The 21,852-nt window shown below is 32.9% G+C and overlaps 2 long non-coding RNA genes and 1 other non-coding gene across 3 annotated transcripts; 2 read left to right on the top strand and 1 right to left on the bottom strand.

Moving 5' to 3' along the window:
* The first annotated feature begins 6,764 nt into the window (after positions 1–6,764).
* LOC148265779 (uncharacterized) lies at positions 6,765–7,665 on the top strand. Its single transcript, XR_015819328.1, has 2 exons — positions 6,765–7,164; positions 7,338–7,665. It is a non-coding gene; the product is annotated as an uncharacterized LOC148265779 (long non-coding RNA).
* A 3,765-nt stretch (positions 7,666–11,430) lies between these two features.
* LOC148265778 (uncharacterized) lies at positions 11,431–18,947 on the top strand. Its single transcript, XR_015819221.1, has 3 exons — positions 11,431–11,815; positions 11,899–11,964; positions 18,653–18,947. It is a non-coding gene; the product is annotated as an uncharacterized LOC148265778 (long non-coding RNA).
* Positions 18,948–21,778: 2,831 nt separating this feature from the next.
* TRNAN-AUU (transfer RNA asparagine (anticodon AUU)) lies at positions 21,779–21,852 on the bottom strand. Its single transcript has one exon. It is a non-coding gene; the product is annotated as a tRNA-Asn (tRNA).

Raw genomic sequence — 21,852 nt, 5'->3', positions numbered from 1 at the left:
AATTATTGTAAGGTATAAGCTATACCTAAGTGAGCTAATAACTCAATACTTATTTGTTGTTATAGGAACTCAAGTGGTGCTCTTAGTCTTTCAATCTCTACTCTAGATTTACTAAAATATGAAGTTATCATATTAGGCTTTAATACAGTAAGTTGGCAGTGTAAGGAAAACACCAATTCTGCCATGAGTCAACTTAGATAAAAAACTCATGTCCTCAACTCAGTGGTTTCAGCTTGATTTACTCGGTTTCGATCTGGACAAGATTTATGATCGACATGAACTAAAGATGGTTGTGACAGTGGCAACTTAAAACTGTGGTGATGAAGGGAGCAACAATTACTTATTGGGCTGACTATGAAGGCTGGCTAATGGTGGAAGTGGTCAGTCCTATAATGGTTATCGGCACGATGGTGGTGGTTGCTTATAAACACTGGCCTCTTTTGGATATTTTTTTTAAATTTTGGATAATAAAGATCAAATAGAGTTTATAAAAGAGTTTATGAATATCTTAACGTAAAATTATAATACAATAATATGAATAATTCTTTGATTGATATGTATTTCGTTGAATATTAGAACCTTATATAAATAATTGTTACAAGATGAAAAAGAAAATAAACAATTAATTACAAATAGGTAATTTTACCACCCTTTAACTTGATTTATTTCATTTTTAATACTTTAATTTATTTTCTCTATAACACTTTGATTTGTTTCTTGTTTAACACCCTACTATTACCCTTTAGCTTTATTTATTTCCTCTTTAATAACTTAATTTATTTTTATGATTTACTTCATCTTTAGAATCATGATTTTCTTCATTTTTAATACTTACAACCATGACATAGGACAAAAATCTAAAAAAATTTATGAGTAATTTGTTTAAGATGAAATTAAACACTTAAAACAAGCGTTGGTATAATAACAAAAATTTAAGTCAGAAAAATATAACCAAATAGGAAGGGATGAGGCACTCATTTAGTGACATAAAATAAGTTATGTCAAATAGAAGCTAAAGAAAACATAAGTTATGAGATAACATCAAAGAAACAAAAAGGACATGATAAAGTAAAATAAACTACCTAATCTTTTCTTCTGACATAAAAAGAGAAGTTAAAGTGAATCACTAGAAGGAGGGCTTGAACTTCCAACCTTGTGGTTAACAGCCACATGCTCTAATTAACTGAGCTATTCTAACATCGTTAACATCGTTAAAATTAGGTACTTAATCTTGAACTTCCCAAAAATAAACAATTTATGCTATGATGTGACAATGCATTTATGCACCAAAGATGGGTATTCAGATGATCCAACTTCTGAAAGCCCTAGTTAACCCTAGCCTTTTAATTCAAGTAGTAGTGCAGAAGGTGTGCTAAAAACCATTGAAGCACTAATGTTATAGATAATCATTCAACCGTATGATCCAACTTCTCAAAACATGCTTAAATGTGAGAACAAACTCATTTCAAGGCTTTTGTGTTTCAACAATTTGATTATCAAATGATAAAACTCATGTTCATGGATATGAAACATATGACTAACTTTAATAAATCTACCTAGGAAATTAAACCACCATATTAGAATCAATAGAAGAAATTCAATTTACTATGAAACTCACATAAACAACATATTCAAGTTCTATTTCACATTCATTGTTAGCAATTTAAACTCTATACATTGAGGTAATTCTTTCCTCTCTTATAAATAATCTTACGAATTTAGAAATTTACCTAAGGGATCTTGATTGGAAATCCTTAGATTGGCTCATTTTGGTCCCCTCTCAAGTCTCCATCTTTCTTTTTTATTCTATCTTTGCTTGAGTATACTTTCTGAAGTTGTACCCCATTTGAGACGAGGAATATTCCACAAATACGCACTTTAGGACCTAATGATCAAGTTTTTTCCCTTAATGAGAATTAATATGAACAAAGGCAACACATCTAAATATTCAAGGGATAAGATGATTTGGGATATTTTGTGACATCCCAATACAAATTAAGGCATGTGGCTGTCAGATACAGAAATAAAATTACGAGTGCATGATAGAAATTATATGCAGCATAATAAATTAATACCAAATCCCTTATAAATATATGAGTTCTAATTACATATATAACTGAGGTCAGAAGTGACTGCAAAATGCAAAGTCAAAATACAAAAAGGGTCATTTCTTTCACTATGCTATTGGACTTATCAGAATACGGGAACGATCATGCACTCAAGTTTTGCGGATCCATAGGATCCTCATAAACTTTAATGAGTAGGTCAGCTGGTGGTTCCTCATTTTCTTCTTCATCTGGGTGGGGGGCATGGAAATGGTGAGTTCCAGATGCTCAGTAAGGAAAATAATATTTAGATAATATTGTAAGATTTTTAATTATTCTAATATAAATACTTACCATTTGGTTACTTCGTAAACTTATCTTACCTTATGAAAATAATTTATTTATTAGAGAAAAATATTATGTTAATATAACCAGAACAAACACACATCATACCAGATAATATAAAAAATTAAATAAATCATGAAATGCTCAGATTTCTTGTCATGCTTCGCGAAGTTGTTATGACTTCTATATCTAAAGACAGATACAGATTTTTGACTACCCATGTGGAATGACCAGATTAGATACAGATAACGATAATTTACTCAGTCACATTTCCAGCTTGCTAAAACATGATACGATTTATGATCACGGTCATACTAACTATAGTGGTCTTATCAGATATTCTATAGTCACGATAGTACTTAGCCAAAGGTGACCCGTAACAAATATTTGCATCACCACTCTTGTCTGAGGGTATATCATCATTCACAGAGAGCGGTCATCTTATATCTTGCCAGACCAGATAGGGGAGGGGGAACAGATACCTTGAATGGGGTCAGGAGAACAGATATCTCTCAGAGATAAAAAACCTAACAAGACACTTGATGCATTATGCATGTCAATATAGATACATACTCGAACCATTCATACTTCATTCCATATTTCTTTTTTTTTTGTTCTTTTATTTTTTAGATAACCTTACTGGTTTTATATTATTTTAATTATATGCAAAACATCAAGTGTTTTTAAATCACATAACATACTTGAAATCAAGAACAATTCAACTTATTAAACATATAGACACAAAAGCATGCAAAACAGGTAAATTAACAAATTATCAATTTAATCTTTTTTTAATCTAAAAATACCCCTTAGCACGTTCAAAGAAATACTAGATTCCTTACTAAAACTTTGATAATTTCTTCTACACCGTTTTGCCTTTCTTCTTATCTTTCTCTCTCTAGATCACTCTATATATATATCTCTCTCTCTAATTCTTGAAAGGTGGAGAATGAAAGTGTGGAGAAAATGGGAAAGAAGGACCCTTATTTATAGGAATTGGGAGCCACTGAATTTGCATCAAGTGGTAAAATCTAGTGAAGAGAGAAAGAAAAAGATGTTTGACACGAAAAACAAAGAAGGAAAATGTCCTCCACTAGCGGCTGTAGTGCCGCCCAAGGTGGGCGGTGACACACTGCCCGAGCTGGCAGTGGCCTGCTTGGCGCGCTGCAGGGTAGCCTGCAGGCACACGACCCCCCTTGTTGCGTGCACATACTACGCACAGGCGAAAGGCACGCAGGGGTCTGTCCACGCAAACCTGTTACGAGGACGACACGCGCACAATGTAAGGTGTTGTCCGCACACGAGGTGACATGTGGACGGCCCGCTTGTGCGCGACATGACGCGCACAGGGTTGACCTCGCGCCGTGCCTGTGGATGGAACATGCACCTGCATGGGTAGCCCATTCCCGCGGGATTTTCTCCCGTTTTTTTGCTTTTTCAAAATTTATTTTAAAAATAATTAGACTAAAATATAATTAATTAAAATTAACTAAAATAAAATAAAATAAAAATAAATAAAAATTGACATAATTCATAAATTACAATAATAATTTGTAGAGTAAATTAAATGAGTTCAACATGGCCTAAAAGCCTAAATAAATAGGATTTTTTTTAAAAAATTAAGTAGAGTGATGGGCGGGGTATTATAATTTACTGTTGGATAAAATTGTTGATGTGTTTAAATATGACTTTTGAAGTCAAGAACACTTTCGGACATATGATTAATAATGTAAATAACAGTACAACTTTGTGCCAATATTTGTTTTGGACATTTTAGAAGAGAAAAGCTCTATGATACTTAAAAGGTGACTGTTCTTGCATCTACTACTTGGTCTTGTTGTGGAGTGTGAATGCAAGATGGTTCAAGATGCTTCATGAATGATTCCTTCCTAATGGAAAAAAGATGAAAGTGTGTGATTGAAAAAAATCTTTAGTATTGTCAATATAAAATTTCTTATAGATGTTCCAAATTGGGTTTCATCATATTGTAGAAGTGAGGTATGATATGGTTAAAATCATATTTAGCTTCAAGCAATTCTAGTGCAATCTTCAATAAATGGATAGCTCATTGAGCTTGAAAAATAGTATGCGTGTGAGATAGTTCTCAAATATCACTATAGATTAATGAAATAAAACTAAACTTTATTTATTACTAAGGAAAAATGTCATAAACTTATGTTATATAAACTCACAAATATTATTGTATAAATTTTTAGATTATGAATTCTGAAAAAATGAAAGAAACATCTCCATTAAGATGGAGAAGGATAAGTACCCAAGTCTTTTATGGTGAAGCCAAATCTTGTGTGTGGGGTCGTTAATAATCATAGAGAAGGATACTTACTCAAGTTTTAAAACGATTCATTTAAGATATTTAATTATTGTAAGGCACAAGCTATACTTTAGTGGGCCAATAACTCGGTACCTATTTGTTGCTATAGGAATTGAAGTCATGCTCTTAGTCTTTCAATTTTTACTCTAGATTTACTAAAATATGAAGTTATCATGTTGGGATATGCTCCAGTAATTTGGTTGTGTAACGAAAACACCGATTCTGCAATTAGTCAACTTAGATAAGAAATTCACTTAGTCAACTCAGTGATTTTAGCTTGATTTTCTCAGTTTCGATCTAGACAAGATTTACGAAAGACACAAGTTAAAGATGTTTGTGATTATGGAAACATGGAACTGTGGTGATAAAGGGAGAAACAACTACGTCTAGAGTCGACTATGAAGGTTGGCTAGTGGTGGAGGTGGTTGGTCCTATGGTGATTAGTGCCATAACGGTGGTGGCTGCCTATATAGACTTTCCTCTTTTAGATTTTTTTTTTCTTTTGACAATAAAAATCAAATAAGGTTTATAAAAGAGTTCAGGAATTTCTTAACTTAGAATTCTGATACCATATTATGAATGATTCTTTGATTGATGTATATTTCATTAAATATTAGAACCCTATATATACAAGTTTTACAAGATGAAAAAAAATAATTAATTATAAATAGATAATTTTACCCTTTAACTTGATTTATTTCCTCTTTGATATCTTAATTTATTTTTATGATTTACTTTATCTTTAGTATCATTATTTTCTTCTAACAGTTACAATCATGACGTAGGACAAAAATATTAAAAAAAAAAAAGAATTTTCAATGAACTTAAAAAAAAGTTATCAGTAATTCGTTTGAGATGAAATTAATCACTTAAAACATGCGCTGGTATAATAAAATTTTATTCAAAAAAAATGGAACCAAATAAGAAGGGATGAGGCACTCATTGGTGACATAAAATAAGTTTTAGCTTCTTTCAAGCAAAAATGAAAGACTCAAATAAAAGTTAAAGAAAACATAGGTTATGAGCTAACATCAAAGAAACAAAAAGGACATAACAAAGTAAAGTAAAATAGTTAATCTTTTTTTTTTAAGATAAAAATAAAAATTAAAGTAAATCACTATAACGAGAGCTTGAACCTCCAACTTGTGGTTAACAACCACACATTTTAACCAACTAAGCTATTCTAACTTTATTGAAATAAAGTACCTAATCTTGAATCCCCCCAAACACAAACAATTTATACTATGATGTAACAATGCATTTATTGTAACAGCGAGTAGTGTGCTACCATAAACTCTTATTTAATAAGATATTTTGGTCCTGTGATTTATTTACTGATTTAAAATAAATATATTTTCTATTTTAAATATAATAAATTTAAAAGGGATTAACAATTTAACTACAATTAAACGAAAGTGAAAAAACGAGACTTTAAAATTTGAATGAAAGAGGTATTTTCAATAATAGTATCTTGTAAGAATTTTATAATTCTATTTCTTTAATTATTATTATTTTAAATAAATAAAAAAATAAAAAAATATAATAATAATAATAACAATAATAATAATAAAATAAAATATATATTATATATGAACTAAACTAAACTTTTATATATAGATGTGTGTACATATAAGTAAAGGTATGTGTACATACATAAATAAAGGAGTAAATATGTGTATAAATATATAGATGTATAAGTAAATATATAAGTATAAATATATACAGATGTGTGTATGTATATATATGTAAATATATATGTATAAATATAAACCCAACAAAAAAATATCATTAATCCAGCCTTAAAATGTTGTCTTTATTATTATCCGTATTAGATTAAAATTAAAATTAAAATTATGATAGGTGTGTATGTATATTTACATACAACCCAAATGGGGGGAAACAACGCAAGCCCGCTAGTGGCCACTTCGGCCTGGTATGATGTGATACCACTACACCGAATGGTGTTAGTGCCTCAACTAGCTGGCTGGGACAAGCTTTTGACAGGCCAGATGTCGAAGCTTCAGCTCCACTCTATGGTACGCTGTCGGTCATGTCCTTACATCTTCAATTAGGAGAGGCTGCATGTGAATGAAGGCTTGGATTAATTGAACTTTTCCCTTAAGTTTTCTTCTACAGCATAGCTTTTTCATCATTTCTTCTACCAACAAACAAACCAACACGAAAACCTTGAGTTGAGAGAAATTAAAAGCTTTGGTGGTGCGGAAATTTGCGAAAACAGAACGTGTGAGTGTGCGAGTGAGATTGGGAGTCCAAAACTTGGTTTCTATTTAACATAAGCTTCTTTTTTCCCTAAATTGTATTCTTCCACTCTTCTTTCACACTTAAACACGTTTCTTAATAACCTTAGGACTCCAGATTTTGCAGAAGGCTTTGACCGAAGCTCATTTTCTGCAATATTTCCAGAAATCACAGACCGAGCAGGTATGCCACTGTCCGTCTATTTTCCTCTTCCATTTAATTAATCTAATGAGCCTTATGTAACCTAGAATCATAATAGGATATTAGGGATTTGTTAGAAATCAATTAGACAAAGCTAAACACTGTAGGAAACTAGAAATTAATCTCACTTTCTACAACTGTTGCACATATTGCAGAACTATTCTTCAAGCTGTCAATCCAACATTTTCTTGTGATCTTTGGCTTGTTGTTGCTACGTTTTGCGGTAAGATGCGTAATAGTTTAGTCATACAAAGATGACATCTAGATTGCATTTCATGGGATGTGTTCTCTAAAAATGCATAAAGGAAGTGAATTTCTAAATGGAAAAAGGGTGAGTGTGTTCACCTTGTGCTTGATAATTATGTAATCTGTTTTAAATGTATTTAATATGTTTTTGTTATGTTTGAATGTAATTGATGATGATGAACATCTTAAAATCAGAAAAGAGAAGAAGAGAGGCAGAACACTGAGGCCATTAACCTCTGTTAAGCGTCCGGACATCAAAATATGCTTCACAGTTTCTCCTATGCTGACACGTGAAAGAGATGGATCCTAGGTCTAAATGAATAACCTGTAACCGCATCTAGCAGTTTGTCAATGCGCATATGCCAAGCAAAAGAGAATTAAGAGTATTCGAGTACCTAAGTTTGCCAAAACAAGGACCCCATAGTGTACCTCTGCACACGTCTGTTCCCTTGGGCTGGTTGCCCTGTGCAACAGGACAGCGGGTCGTGTTGGCTTAATAGACATGATCCTATGTCGGGGGCCTTCACGGAAGCCCATTGGGTCATGTGTCCTGCATGAGGACATTCCTCTTCGGCTAGACTTGGGTAAGAGTGGGCTATTGGAAAAAAAAAAAGAACAAAAAATTTAATAATTGGAAAAAAATGCTTAAGTGACAAGGAATTGTAAAAAATGATTAATTATAAAAAAATAAAATTGGGTAAGAATAAAAAATGGAATTGGTAACGAATAAAATTTAAAAAAAAATTGAATAAAACTTAAGTAAAATTTAAATTTAGATTAAATAAATTAAAATAAAATTAAACAAGAATAAAATAAAATATTTAAATAGAATTAAAAATCTAAATAATCTAAATAATATAATGAGCTATAGTAAAAGTCTAATAAATAAATTAAATAATAACTCAAGAAATTAAATAATGATAATAATTTTACATGTTAGTAAAATAGATAGGATGAAATAACATATTAAATTAAGAAAAAAATTATTAAGAGTCTAAAATATAAATAACATAATGTTTAGTTAAATTTGATGCACTGATTTTCTTGGAGGGATATAGAGGATAATAGAAAAATCACTAGATTTTGAGTGTGATATTGGGTTCCATTTATGGAAACAAGTTCAGTGGTTGATGGCCATGAATCGATTGTGTATATGTCTTGGACCTTCAAGATATGGACGATGGTGATTAGAATGATAACTGATTGATGACGAACAGAGGGTACTGAGTGATTTATATATATTTATTTACGTCTTTATTGTTACTAATTGATTGCACTTCCATCCTTAGCTAGTTGGTACATGAAAGTAGTGTAAGCGGCTGCACGCATAGGTTTGTAAATAGTGGAACTAAAATTAAGATAATAATTTATTATTAAAGCTGAGTTACAAGACGTGTCTAGTTTTGGGTGCGTGTATGTGAATTATATGAACGCATTGAATACGTTATTGAGCACCATTAATGGTAAAATTGTTATTATGCTAATTGAATAGTATGTTATCATTGTTTTTTAATTATCGCTTTTATCACTGTTTTCTTTAAATTTTCATTGAGAAAATATTTTCAAAACATGTTTGTATGCCTTCAATATTGCCCATCTTACTGAGTATTTGAGCTCGCTTAATACCAAGTCCTCATGAATGCAGATTCTGATGAATTGTTGAGGACCTTTACCTAGTTCTCTTATGGGAAGTTAGTTGTACTGTGTATTTAGTTAAAACTCTTTTAAGGCTAGCATATTTTGTATAGGTTATATTTTTTTATTTATATATAAGCATAGATGATCTTATGCCTCAATGTATAATTTTTGTATGTTGTATTGAGATGAATAATTCTACTACTATGTATATATTTTTCTTTATGTCTGCTCTATCGGATGTTGGTGCCTCACTTGACATCAAGACGTCATAGGTGGTATCAGAGTAGATTATAAGGATATCCCATACAACTGAGGCCTAAGATTAGGTTTCCTTAAAATAGGATAGTATCCTATTAGATAATTTAGAACCCTAAATTTGTCAGGAATGTTTTAACTATTTCAGTTCCTAAGTTTTTCTTTCCTTGTGTGCATCATGACACGGGGAAGTGACTCTGTGAAATGCTTTAAAGGTACCGCCACTCAGGCAGAAATCATATGGCTCCTTCAAGTCATCCAAAATTCGATTTTAATTATGGGTCATGATGATACAACGATAACCACCCTCGTCTGGAAGAGGATTACCTGAATCCCTTTTGTGCTTTGGCACTCAGGGTAGAGTTATTTACCGCCTAACTCTAATGACGTAACTGTGTCAAGATCTGGAATCAACTGAGAAGGGGAAAACTTGACCAAGGTCTTATTGCTAAGAGGCCTAAAGTGACCTCCGCTGTGGTTTTCACTACTTTTCAAAGTAGACACTTATACTACAGAGCCACCAATGCGTATTTTAATTATGGGGTTCTAAAGCATTATGTTAGGATTTTCCCCATCCCCACCATCGTTAGGCTGCATGGAGACGTGGAAACTAATTGGTTGAGCCTATTGCTAGAACAATTCCTGTAGTCATGGAAGGTACACTTTTTCTTTTTAGCTCTTTTGCATGTGTCATTGTTGATGCGGATGCTATGCATTCCTTTGTTTTAATTAATTTTGTTAAGACGTTAAGTTTTAAGCATGTACCCTAAGAAAAACAATAGTTATAAGAATACTAGTAGGAATTTAGTTCCGTTTAGATAGTATTTAATCTTATAAGATTACGATAATAGTAAGAGCTTACCAATTGATCTTCTACTCTTAGGTTTCAAGGGTTTGAGGTAATCATGAGTATGGATTGGCTAGCTACCTATCGTGTTACTCTTGATTGTTTTTATAAAATAACAACGTTTCATTCTACCAAATAGTACATCTTACTCACAGTAAATAAATTAATGTAAATAATAAATGATAAAGATATCATGTTTTGTATTTTTTTATGTTTTAATTTAACTAATTAAAAATTTTCCTCACTATAGTTTAAACTACTAAATAAAATTTTCTCTAACAAGAAAAGAAATGAATTTTAAACTTGCTATCTAGATCAGTTTTAGATAAGTATGTTACAATTTTAATTGATGACATACTTGTCTATTATCAAAATTTGGCAGATTATTCAGAACACCTGACACATGTCTTAGAAACACTACGACAAAACAAATTACATACTAAATCTAGTTAGTGTGAGTTCTGGTTTCCTTGCACACACTAATGGTTTTTGAGTTTCTGTTACTCATGGCTATCCAATGCTTATCCTTGGACATCACTATGAGAGATTTGTACACGAAGTAGAATTTTATAATTTGGGGACAAATTTTATTTTAAGGGACAAGATGTAATAGTTAGCTATGTGCTATCATAAATCCTTATCTAATAAAGTATTTTAATCTTGTGATTTATTTACTAATTTAAAATAAATATATTTTTTATTTTAAATAAAATTAATTTAAATAAGATTAACAATTGAAGTATACTTAAACAAACGAAAATGGAAAAATAAACCTTTAAAATTTTAATGAAAGAGGTATTTTTAATAATGATATTTTGTAAGAATTTTATGATTTTATTACTTTAATTTTTATTACTTTAAGTGAATTTAAAAAATAATAATAATAATATAATAATAACAATAATAATAATAAAATAAAAAAAATATATTATATATGAACCGAACTAAACTTTTATGTATAGATATGTGTATGTATAAGTAAACATATGCATAAATACATAAATGAAGGAGTAAATGTATGTGTATAAATATATAGATGTATAAGTAAATATATAAGTATAAATATATACAGATGTGTGTATGTATATATATATATATATGTAAATGTCTACGTATAAATATAAATCCAACAAAACAAATACCGTTAATCAAGCCTTAAAATGGTGTTTTTATTATTACACGTATTAGATTAAAATTACAACTATGTATATAGGTGTATATATATATTTACATACAAACCAAAAGGGGGGAAACAAGGCAAACCCGCAAGTGGCCACTGCGGCCTAGTCTGATGTGACACCACTACCCCAAATGGTGTCAGTGCCTCAACCAACTGGCTGGGATAAGCTTCTGGCAGGCCAGATGTTGCAGCTCCAACTCCACTCTACAACAAGCTGTCGGCCATCTCCTTACATCTACGGTTGGGAGCGGCTACATGTGAATGGAAGGTTTGGATCAGCTGGACTTTTCCCTTAAGTCTTCTTCTACAGCACAACTTCTTCCTTATTTTTTCTATCAGCAAACAAACCAATAAGAAAACCTTAAGTTGAGCGAAATTAGAAGCTTTGGTGGTGAGAACATTTGGGACAATAGAACGTGTGAGTGTGCGAGTGACATTGGGAGTCTAAAACTTGATTTCTGTTTAAGGTAATCTTCTTTTATCCCCTAATTGTATTCTTTCACTCTTCCTTCACACTTAAACATGTTTCTTAACAACCTCTGGATTCTAGATTGTGCAGAAGGCTTTGTCCGAAGCCATTTTTCTTCAATATTTCTAGAAGTTATAGACTGAGCAAGTATGCCATTATCCTTCTATTTTTCTCTTCCATTTAATTAATCTTGTTAAATTATTAAGAATCAGTTAAAATTTATTCTTATCAGCTTGTATTTAAATTTTAAATTTCAGTTTTTGAATTTAATTATAATCGAATATGGTAGAATTTGAATTCAATTGCAAACCTATCACTTGTACGAGAAAATGAGATTTATGGTTGTAAACTGGCTTATTTAAGCCATGCAAATATGAATGAAAATGGCAGACCCTTTCCTCCATTGCCTTCTTCAAAAATCATCTAAGCACGAAATGGAGGCATTTGCAAGGTTGCACTCTGTTTCGGTGCCCTCTCTCTTTCTTACTTTATCTCTCTACAAAAGCTACGTAAATAGCTTTTGCATGTAGTAATTTCCTACGTAAAAATACTACATGGTATAAGAGCCTCTTGTCTTGAGGGATTCGTGAAAAGAATACAGCTTACCCACCAATCCAAAAATTTCAAAACTCGTTACAAAAATGGCAACCTGTTCTGTTTCATTTGCACCTCCACACTTCAATGGCGAAAATTACCATGTTTGGGCACTGAAAATGGAGATTCATTTGCAATCTCTGAATCTTTGGGATGTGGTTCTTGACGACACTGAGCCACCTCCATTGCGGGACACTACGTCCCTAACTCAGATCAAAAGGCATAAAGAGGAACTTATGAAGAAATCTTGTGCACTTGCTTGCATTCACTCAGCTATCTCAGACATGGTTTTCAGTAGGATCATGCCCTACAAAACTCCCAAGCTGGCTTGGGATAAAATCAGAGAAGAATTTGAAGGTGGTACAAGAAGCAGGAGAACGAAGCTGCTGAAACTAAAAACAGAGTTTGTGATGTTACGGATGAGAGAAGATGAGACGGTGAGACAATACACGTATAAGTTGATGGATGTTGTGAACAAAATAAGGCTATTTGGAGAGAACTTTCCTGACTCACAAGTGGTAGAACAGATTCTAATCAGTTTATCAGCTCAGTTTGAGTCCAAAATCTCTGTGTTGGAGGAGCTGAATGATACCGATACCTTTACTGTAGCTGAGCTTATCAATAAGCTGGAGTAGCAGGAGCAGCGAGCCAACATAAAAGGAACTAATTACACAGAAGGAGCCTTGTTCATAAAAGCCAAAGTAGGAATTGAAAACATAGGAAAGCAGACTAGAGAGAAGAGCTCAACTGAGAAGCAACATGGAAACCAAAACTGTGGTAAGCAATTAAAATTTTTTCCTTGTAAAATTTGCACCTTGACCAACCATCTAGAAAAGGATTGTTGGTACAAGGACAAGAAGGTAATTCAGTGCCATTTCTGTAAAAATCTTGGCCACAAGGAGAAAAACTGTAGGTTGAAGCAGAAGCAGAATGAAGGCCAACCTAAAGGAGAACCTCAGCAAGCAAACATCACCGAAGCAACTGGTGAAGCTTCAGCAAATTTGTATGTGGCCTCAAATGAAGTCATAGATGAGGATGACACAAAATGGATCGTTGATAGTGGGTGTACATCCCACATGTGCAAGAATGAGTCCATGTTTACCTACCTAAACAAAGCTCTGAAAGACAAAGTGAGGTTGGAAAATGATAGGTTTGAGAATACAGAAGGTAAGGGCACTGTCTCTGTAAATACCCACTTAGGTACATGGTATATTACAAATGTCCTTTTTGTACCTACATTAAACCAAAATTTGTTAAGTGTGATCAGATGACAAATAATGGGTATAAAGTTCTTTTTGAGAGCAAATATTGCAGGATTTACGATCCTGATAAGAAGCAGATTGAGACAGCACTAAAAATTAATCAGAATTACCTGCTGTGCATGAAGAAGCCAGCACACATGGCCTATTATGCTAGTGCAAATGAGGGAGAAATTTGGCACAGAAGGTTTGAACATTATCATATGTCCGACTTGAAGAAGTTGCAAATTGAGAACCTAAATCTCAATCCCCCTACACTTGGTGAAACCAATACTGTCTGTAGTGTATGCCAAATGAGCAAGATGCACAAAATATCATTCCCTACGCAAGCTAGCACACGGGCAACAGAAAAGCTTCAACTTGTTCACTCTGATATCTATGGGCCAATGAGCCAAGATTCCTTGAATGGGAGCAGGTATTTATCCCTTTTTATTGATGATCAGACCCGGATGGCCTGGGTTTACTTTCTCAAAAATAAAGCTGAAGTGTTTGATAAGTTTAAGGAGTTCAAATTGATTGTAGAAAGGGAAAGTGGGTGTTTACCTAAAATGCTAAGAACTGATAATGCTCTTGAATATAATTCATAAGAATTCAGGGATTTTTGTAGCTCTCAAGGGATCAAAAGGCAACTTGCTGCCCCCACCTCATCGCAGCAAAATGGTGTTGCAGAAAGGAAGAACAGAACTATGGTAGAAATGGGGAGATGTCTGATGAATGACAAACACTTGCTCAAACTGTTTTGGCTGAAGCAGTAAACACATCTGTTTACTTGCTTAATCAGCTGCCCATTCAAGTCCTGGAGAAGATCATGCTATTTGAAGCTTGGCATGGCAAAAAGCCCGAGACTACTCTCATCAGGATCTTTGGCTCTATTTGCTACAGCCTAGTTCCTGATGAAAGAAGAAGAAAGTTAGATGACAAGGGAGAGCCTGAAATTTTTCTGGGCTATAGTACAGAGACAAAGGGGTACCAGGTGTATATACTGAGCTCTAGAAAACCTATAATTAAGAGAGATATTGTGATAGATGAAGGCTCACACTGGAATTGGCAGAAGAAAAAATAGAACGTGATGAGGTAGGAAAACTGGTGACAGGAGGAGATGAACCTGTACTAGCTCCATTCTCCTATGAGTTAGAAAATGATGAGAAAGTTAGAAATGATAGATGTGCTGATGGAGTTAGGATGAGAAGTCTCTTTGAGATATACGAATCATGCAATTTTGCTTTCAAAGAACCTGCAACCTATCAAGAGGCAGCCACATATTCCTTTTGGAAGGATGCTATGATGGAGGAAATTGCTATGATCACAAAGAACAAAGCTTAGACTTTGGTCCCTAAGCCTGAAGGCAAGAAGATAACTGGTGTCAAGTAGATTTACAGATTCAAGTTGAACCCCGATGGCTCTGTAAATCGGCACAAAGCTAGGCTGGTGGTGAAGGGATATGTCCAGACTGCAGGAATTAACTTTGGGGACACCTTCGCTCTAGTTGCAAGACACGAAACCATCAGAATGATCCTGACAGTAGCAGCGCATTTCCAGTGGCAGGTTATGCACTTGGACGTCAATTCTGCCTTCCTAAACGGTCCAAGAAGAGATTTATGCTGATCAATCGGAAGGATTCACAGTTGAGGGAAAAGAGGATCATGTTTATCTGCTACATAAGGCTTTGTATGGGATTAAGCAAGCTCCACGAGCTTGGTATCAGAAGCTGGACAAATACCTACTGTGTTGTGGATTTGAAAAGAGTAAGGCAGAAGCAACGCTATATGCAAAACACGACGAAAATGGCAGGAGGCTGATCACTGCCATTTATATGGATGATATACTGGTGATAAGAAATGATCAATGCAAAATGGAAGAATTCAAAGGACAGCTTGAGGAGATATTTGAGATGTCCAACCTAGGTGAAGTAATATACTTCCTTGGGATGGAAAAAAAGCAAGCTCATAACAGAATTTTTCTGTCACAAGTAAAGTATGCATGTGAAATCCTTAAAAGGTTTAATTTGATGGAGTGTAAAGCTGTCTCTACTCCGTTAATTCCAAACCTGAAGTTAACTAAAGATGAAACAGGTGATAATGTGGATGAGGGAAGGTACAGGAGATTAATTGGGAGCTTGTTGTATCCACAGTTTCAAGGCCGGATATGTTATTTGCTGTGAGTTTGCTGTCACGATTTATGTCATCTCCGAAACAATCTCACATGGTAGCGACAAAGCATGTATTGAGGTATCTAAAAGGTACCCAAAATTATGGAATTTTATATGAGGCAAAGGGAGAAGGAAGGCTGCTCGGGTATACTGGTAGTGACTGGGCAAGGAGTTTCGATGATGCACGCAGCACTTCTGGTTATCTATTTTCGTTTGGCTCTGGTGCTTTCTCCTAGGCATCTAAAAAGCAAGAAGTGGTTGCACAATCTACAACTAAAACTTAATATATTGCTGTTGCAAGTGCTACAAATCAGGTGGTATGGCTGAGGAAAGTAATGCAGGATCTGAAGCTTGATGCATCTCTACCAACCGAAATTCAGGTGGATAATAAGTCGGTCATAATAATCGCTAAGAACCCAGTGATGCATGGTCGAACCAAACACATTAATATGAAATTCCATGCAATTAGAGATGCTGAAAAGAGTGGTGAAATCAAGCTTACTCATTGCTCATCCGATGAGCAACTTGCGGATATTCTGACAAAGCCGTTTGGAAAAGGAAAATTCGAAAATATGAGAGAGAAGTTAGGAATTGTATGGACTGATTCTTAAGAAGGAGTGTTAGATTATCAATAATAAGTTAAAATTTATTCTTCTAAGCTTGTATTTGAATTTTAAATTTCAGTTTTTGAATTTAATTGTAATCGGATATGATAGAATTTGAATTTAATTGCAAGCCTATCACTTGCACGAGAAAATGGGATTTATGGTATAAACTGGCTTACTTAAGCCATGTAAATATGAATGAAAATGGGAGACTCTGTCCTCCATTGCCTTCTTCAAAAATCATCTAAGCATGAAACAGAGATATTTGCAGGGTTGCACTTTGTTTCGGTGCCCTCTCTCTCTTACTTTCTCTTTCTATAAAAGCTACATAAATAGCTTTTGCATGCAGCAATTTCCTATGTAAAAATACTACAAATCTAGTGAGCCTTATGTAACTTGGGATCATAATAGGATATTAGAGATTTGTTAGAAATCAATTAAATAAAGCTAAACACTCTAGGAAACTAGAAATTAATCTCATTTTCTGCAATTGTTGTGATTATTGCAGAACTATTCTTCAAGCTTTCAATCCAACATTTCTTTGTGATTCTTTAGCTTGTTGCTACTACTTCTTGGGTTAAGATAAGTAATAGTTTAGTTCATATAAAGATGGCATTTCCAGATTACATTTCATGGGATGTGTTCTTTAATAATGCATAAAGGAAGTGGATTTTTGAAAGGAAAAACGGTGAGTGTGTTCAACTTGTGCTTGATAATTATATAATCTATTTTAATTGTATTTAATATGTTTTTGTTATGTTTGAATGTGATTAATGATGATGAACGTCTTAAAACCAAAAAAGAGAATAAAAGGGGTGGAAAATAGAGGCCATTAGCCTCTGTTAAGCGATCGAGAATCAAAACACCCCTGAAATCGTGTTTCATAGTTTCTTGTGTGTTGACAGATGAAAGAGATAGATTCTAGGTCCAAATAAATAACCTGGAACCACCTTTATTTGCCAATGTGCAAATGCCAAAGCCGAAGAGAGTTGAGAGTATTGAGGCACCTAAGTTTGCCAAAACAGGGACCCGATAGCGTGCCTCTGCACATGGTTTGTTCCATTGGGCCGGTTGCCTTATGCAGCAGGCCAGAGAGCCATACTGGCTTGATAAACACGATCCTACGTCGAGGGGCCTTCACGGAAGCCCATTAGGCCACGGGCCTAGCATGAGGACATTCCTCTTGGGTTGGACTTTGGGTAAGAATGAGCTGTTGGGAAAAGAAATGAAATAAAATTTAATAATTGGAAAAAAAATGCTTAAGTGATAAGGAATTATAAAAAAATGATTTATTGTAAAAAAAAAATAAATTTGGGTAAGAATAGCAAATGGAATTGGTGAGAAATAAAATTTAAACAAAATTTAAAATAAATTTAAGTAAATTTTAAAATTAAATTAAATAAATTTAAAGAGCATTAAACAAGAATAAAATAAAATATTTAAATAGAATTAAAAATATAAGTAATCAAAATAATATGATGAACTAGTAAAAGTCTAACAAATAAACTAAATAATAACTCAAGTAATTAAATAATAATCATAATTTTACATGTCACTAAAATAGATAGGATGAAATAATATATTAAATTGAGGAAGAAATTAATAAGAGTCTAAAATACAAATAACACAATGTTTAGTTAAATCTGATGCATTGGTTTTCTTGGAGGGATATTGAGGATAATAGGAAAACCATTAGACTTTAGGTGTGATATTGGGTTCCATTTATGGAACCAATTTTAGTGGTCAATGACCATGAATTGATTGCATACATGTCTTGGAGCTCTAATATGTGGTTGATGGTGACTGAGATGATAACTGATTGACGTAAGGTAGAGAGTAAGTGATTTGTATGTATTTATTTACATTTTTATTTTTACTAATTGATTGCGCTTCCAACCTTACCTAGTTGGTGACCTGTGCCCTCCACAGAAGTAGTGTAAGAGGCTGCATGCGTAGATTTGTAAACAGTAAAATTAAAATTAAAATAATAATTTGGTATTAAAACTGAGTCATTAGATGGGTCTAGTCTTGGATGTATGTGAATGAATTATGTGAACACATTGAATATGCCAATTGAGTAGTATGTTATCATTGTTTCTCGATTATTGCTTTTATCACTGTTTTCTTTAAATATGCATTAAGGAAATATTTTCAAATCATGTTTGTATGCCTATAATATTGCCTATCTTATTGAGTATTAGAGCTCACCCAATTCCAACACCTTACAGATGAAGATTTTGATGAATTGTTGAGGACATTTGCCTAGTTCTCTTTAAGGAAGTTTAGTTGTGGGAGTGGACCTATATATTTGGTTAAAACACTTTTTAGGCAAGTATATTTTGTATAGGTTATCGTTTTTGATATGTATATAAGCATAGATGATCTCATGTCTCAAAGTATAGTTTTTGTATGTTGTATTGGGATGAATAGTTCTGCTGCTATGTATATATTTTTTTATGTATGCTCTATCGGACATTGGTGCCCCATTTGGCATCGAGATGGATCTTCAGATGATTCAGAAAATGTCCAAACAAACCCCTCGAACCTCCAAACAATTATTAATCCTAGTCTTTTAAGTTCAAGCTACAATATAAAAGACATGCTGAAAACTGTTGAAGCACTAGTGTTATACATAAACATTCAACCATATGATCCAATTTCTTAAAATATGCTCAAATGTGAGAACATACTCATTTTAAGGCTTATGAGTTTTAACAATTTGATCATCAAATGATAAAACTCATGTTCATTTATATGAAATATACGATTGACTTTAACAAATCTACCCAGGAAATTAAACCACCATTTTAGAGTCCATAAAGGAAATAGAAAGTATTTTATTACCTTACTATGAAAATCACACAAACAATATATTCAAATTCTAATTCATATGTACTGTTAGCAATTTAAACTCCATACATTGAGATAATTCTTTCATCTCTTATAAACAATCTTACGACTTTAGAAATTTACCAAAGAGATATTGATTGGAAATCCTTAGATTGGCTTAAATCGGACCCTCTGAAGTCTCCATCTTTCTTGATCTTTTCCTTCCTTCTTTCTTTTCTCTTTGCTCTAGTCTACTTTTTGAAGTTGTATCCTTTTTGAGATGAGGAATATCCCACAAATACACCTTTCATGGCTTAATGATCAAGTTTTTTGCTTTATTAGGAACACTTGTGAATAAATGATTAATAATGTAGGTAGTTGTAAGGACAACTTTACCCTAATATTTCTTTTGGACATTTTGGAAGAGAAAAGCTTTGTTGGTGGTTAAAAGGTGACTATTCTTGCATCTGTTACTTTGTCTCATTGTGGAGCGTGAACGCAATGTGGTTCAAGATGATTCATGAAGGATTCTTTCCTGATGAAAAAATGAAGAAAGTGTGTGATTGAAAAAATTATTTGATATTATCAGCATTAAATTTCTTTATAGATGTTCTAAATTAGGTTTTGTCATGTTGTAGAAGTGAGTATGATATCCATATTTGGCTTCAAGCAATTGTAGTGCAATTTTCAGTAAATGATATAAATCATTGAGCCCAAAAAATAGTAGGCGTGTGAGATGGTTCTAAAATAATTATGGATTAAAGAAAAAAAAAACTAAAATTTGTTTATCACTAAAGAGAAATGTCTTATGTTATGTAAACTCACTAATATTGTAGTGTAAATTTTTATATTATGAATTTTTAAATAATGAAGGAAACATCACCATTCAGATGGAGAACGATGGGTACTTAAGTCTTTTATGGTGAAACCAAATATTGTGTGTGGGGTCAATAGTAATAACATAGAAGAATATCTCATGTGCATCTAAGTATTAGAGTCGGTTTTTGACTTCAGTACGTCCAATTATCTTTCCTAAATTTCTATCCTAAAAGTTACAGTGCGAGTAGCCAAATATTCTTTTACACTTCAAGTCTTGTGATAATTTATTTACTGATACAAGATTAGTGCATAGTTTGATAACATGAAATACATTTTTCAAGATAATGGTAGGATTAAGTCTAATGTCACCCTTCCCTGCAATAGTTTAATGGGCATCATTTTCAGTGACAATGTTTTCATTACTTAGACATGGAATGTATATCTAAAAATATTTAGATGTATTAGTCATATAATGTGTGGCTCCTCAGTCTATAAACCAAGAGTTTTAAAAGGATTCATTTAAGATATTTAATTCTTGTGGGGTACAAGCTATACCTAAGTGGGCCAATAACTCAATACCTATTTGTTGCTCTAGAAACTCAAGTTCTGCCCTTAGTGTTTCAATGTCTATTCCAAATTTACTAAAATATTAAGCTATCATGTTAGGCTTTGCTCCGGTAATTTGGCAGCATAAAGAAAACACCAATTTTGCAATGAGCCAACTTAGATAAGGAATTCACTGAGTTAGTTCAGTGATTTCAGCTTGATTCACTCGGTTTCAATCTGGATAAAAGTTATAACAGACATGAGCTAAAGATGGTTGTGACAGTGGCAATTTAGAACTGTGGTGATGAAGGGAAGAGCAACTACTTCTAAGGCTGACTCTGAAGGTTGGCTAGTGGTGGAAGTGGTCGTTCCTATGGTGGCTAACGGCACGACGGTGGTGGCCACCTATAAAGACTTGCCTCTTATAGATTTTTTTCTTTTAACTTCGATAATAAAGATCAAATAGGGTTTATAAAAGAGTTTATAAATTTCTTAAGGTAAAATTATGATACCATATTATGAATGATTCATTGATTGATATATATTTAATTGAATATTAGAACCCTATATATACAAGTTTTACAAGATGAAAAAGAAAATAAACAATTAATTACAAATAGGTAATTTTACCCTTTAACTTAATTTATTTCTTCTTTAATGCTTTAATTTATTTTCTCTTTAATACTTTGATCTGCTTCCTCTTTAATACCCTAATTTTATCCTGTAACTTGATTTATTTTCTCTTTAATATCTTAATTTATTTTTATGATTTACTTCATCCTTTGTATCATGATTTTTTTTTATTTTTAACAGTTACACTCATGACATATAACAAAAATCTAAAAAAATAAGAATTTTCAATGAACTTAAAAAAGAGTTGTCAGTAATTCGTTTAAGATAAAAATAAACACTTAAAACACCCATTAGTATAATAACAAAAATTTAAGTAAGAAAAATGGAACTAAATAGGAAGGAATGAGGCACTCAGTCGGTGACATAAAATAAGTTTTGGCTTCTTTCAAACAAAGCTTAAAGACTCAAACAAAAGCTAAAGAAAACATAGGTTATGAGATAACATCAAAGAAACAAAAAGTACATGACAAAGTAAAATAAAGTACCTAATCTTTTATATTGATATAAAAATAAAAATTAAAATAAATCGCTAGAAGGAGGGCTTGAACCTCTGACCTTGTGGTGAATAGCCACACGCTCTAACCAACTGAGCTATTCCAGC

This window comes from Carica papaya, chromosome 5 (genome assembly GCF_054855325.1).
Source record: "Carica papaya isolate Zhongbai chromosome 5, ASM5485532v1, whole genome shotgun sequence".
In the NCBI taxonomy this organism is placed as follows: domain Eukaryota; kingdom Viridiplantae; phylum Streptophyta; class Magnoliopsida; order Brassicales; family Caricaceae; genus Carica; species Carica papaya.
This window is presented reverse-complemented; position numbering and strand designations above follow the sequence as displayed.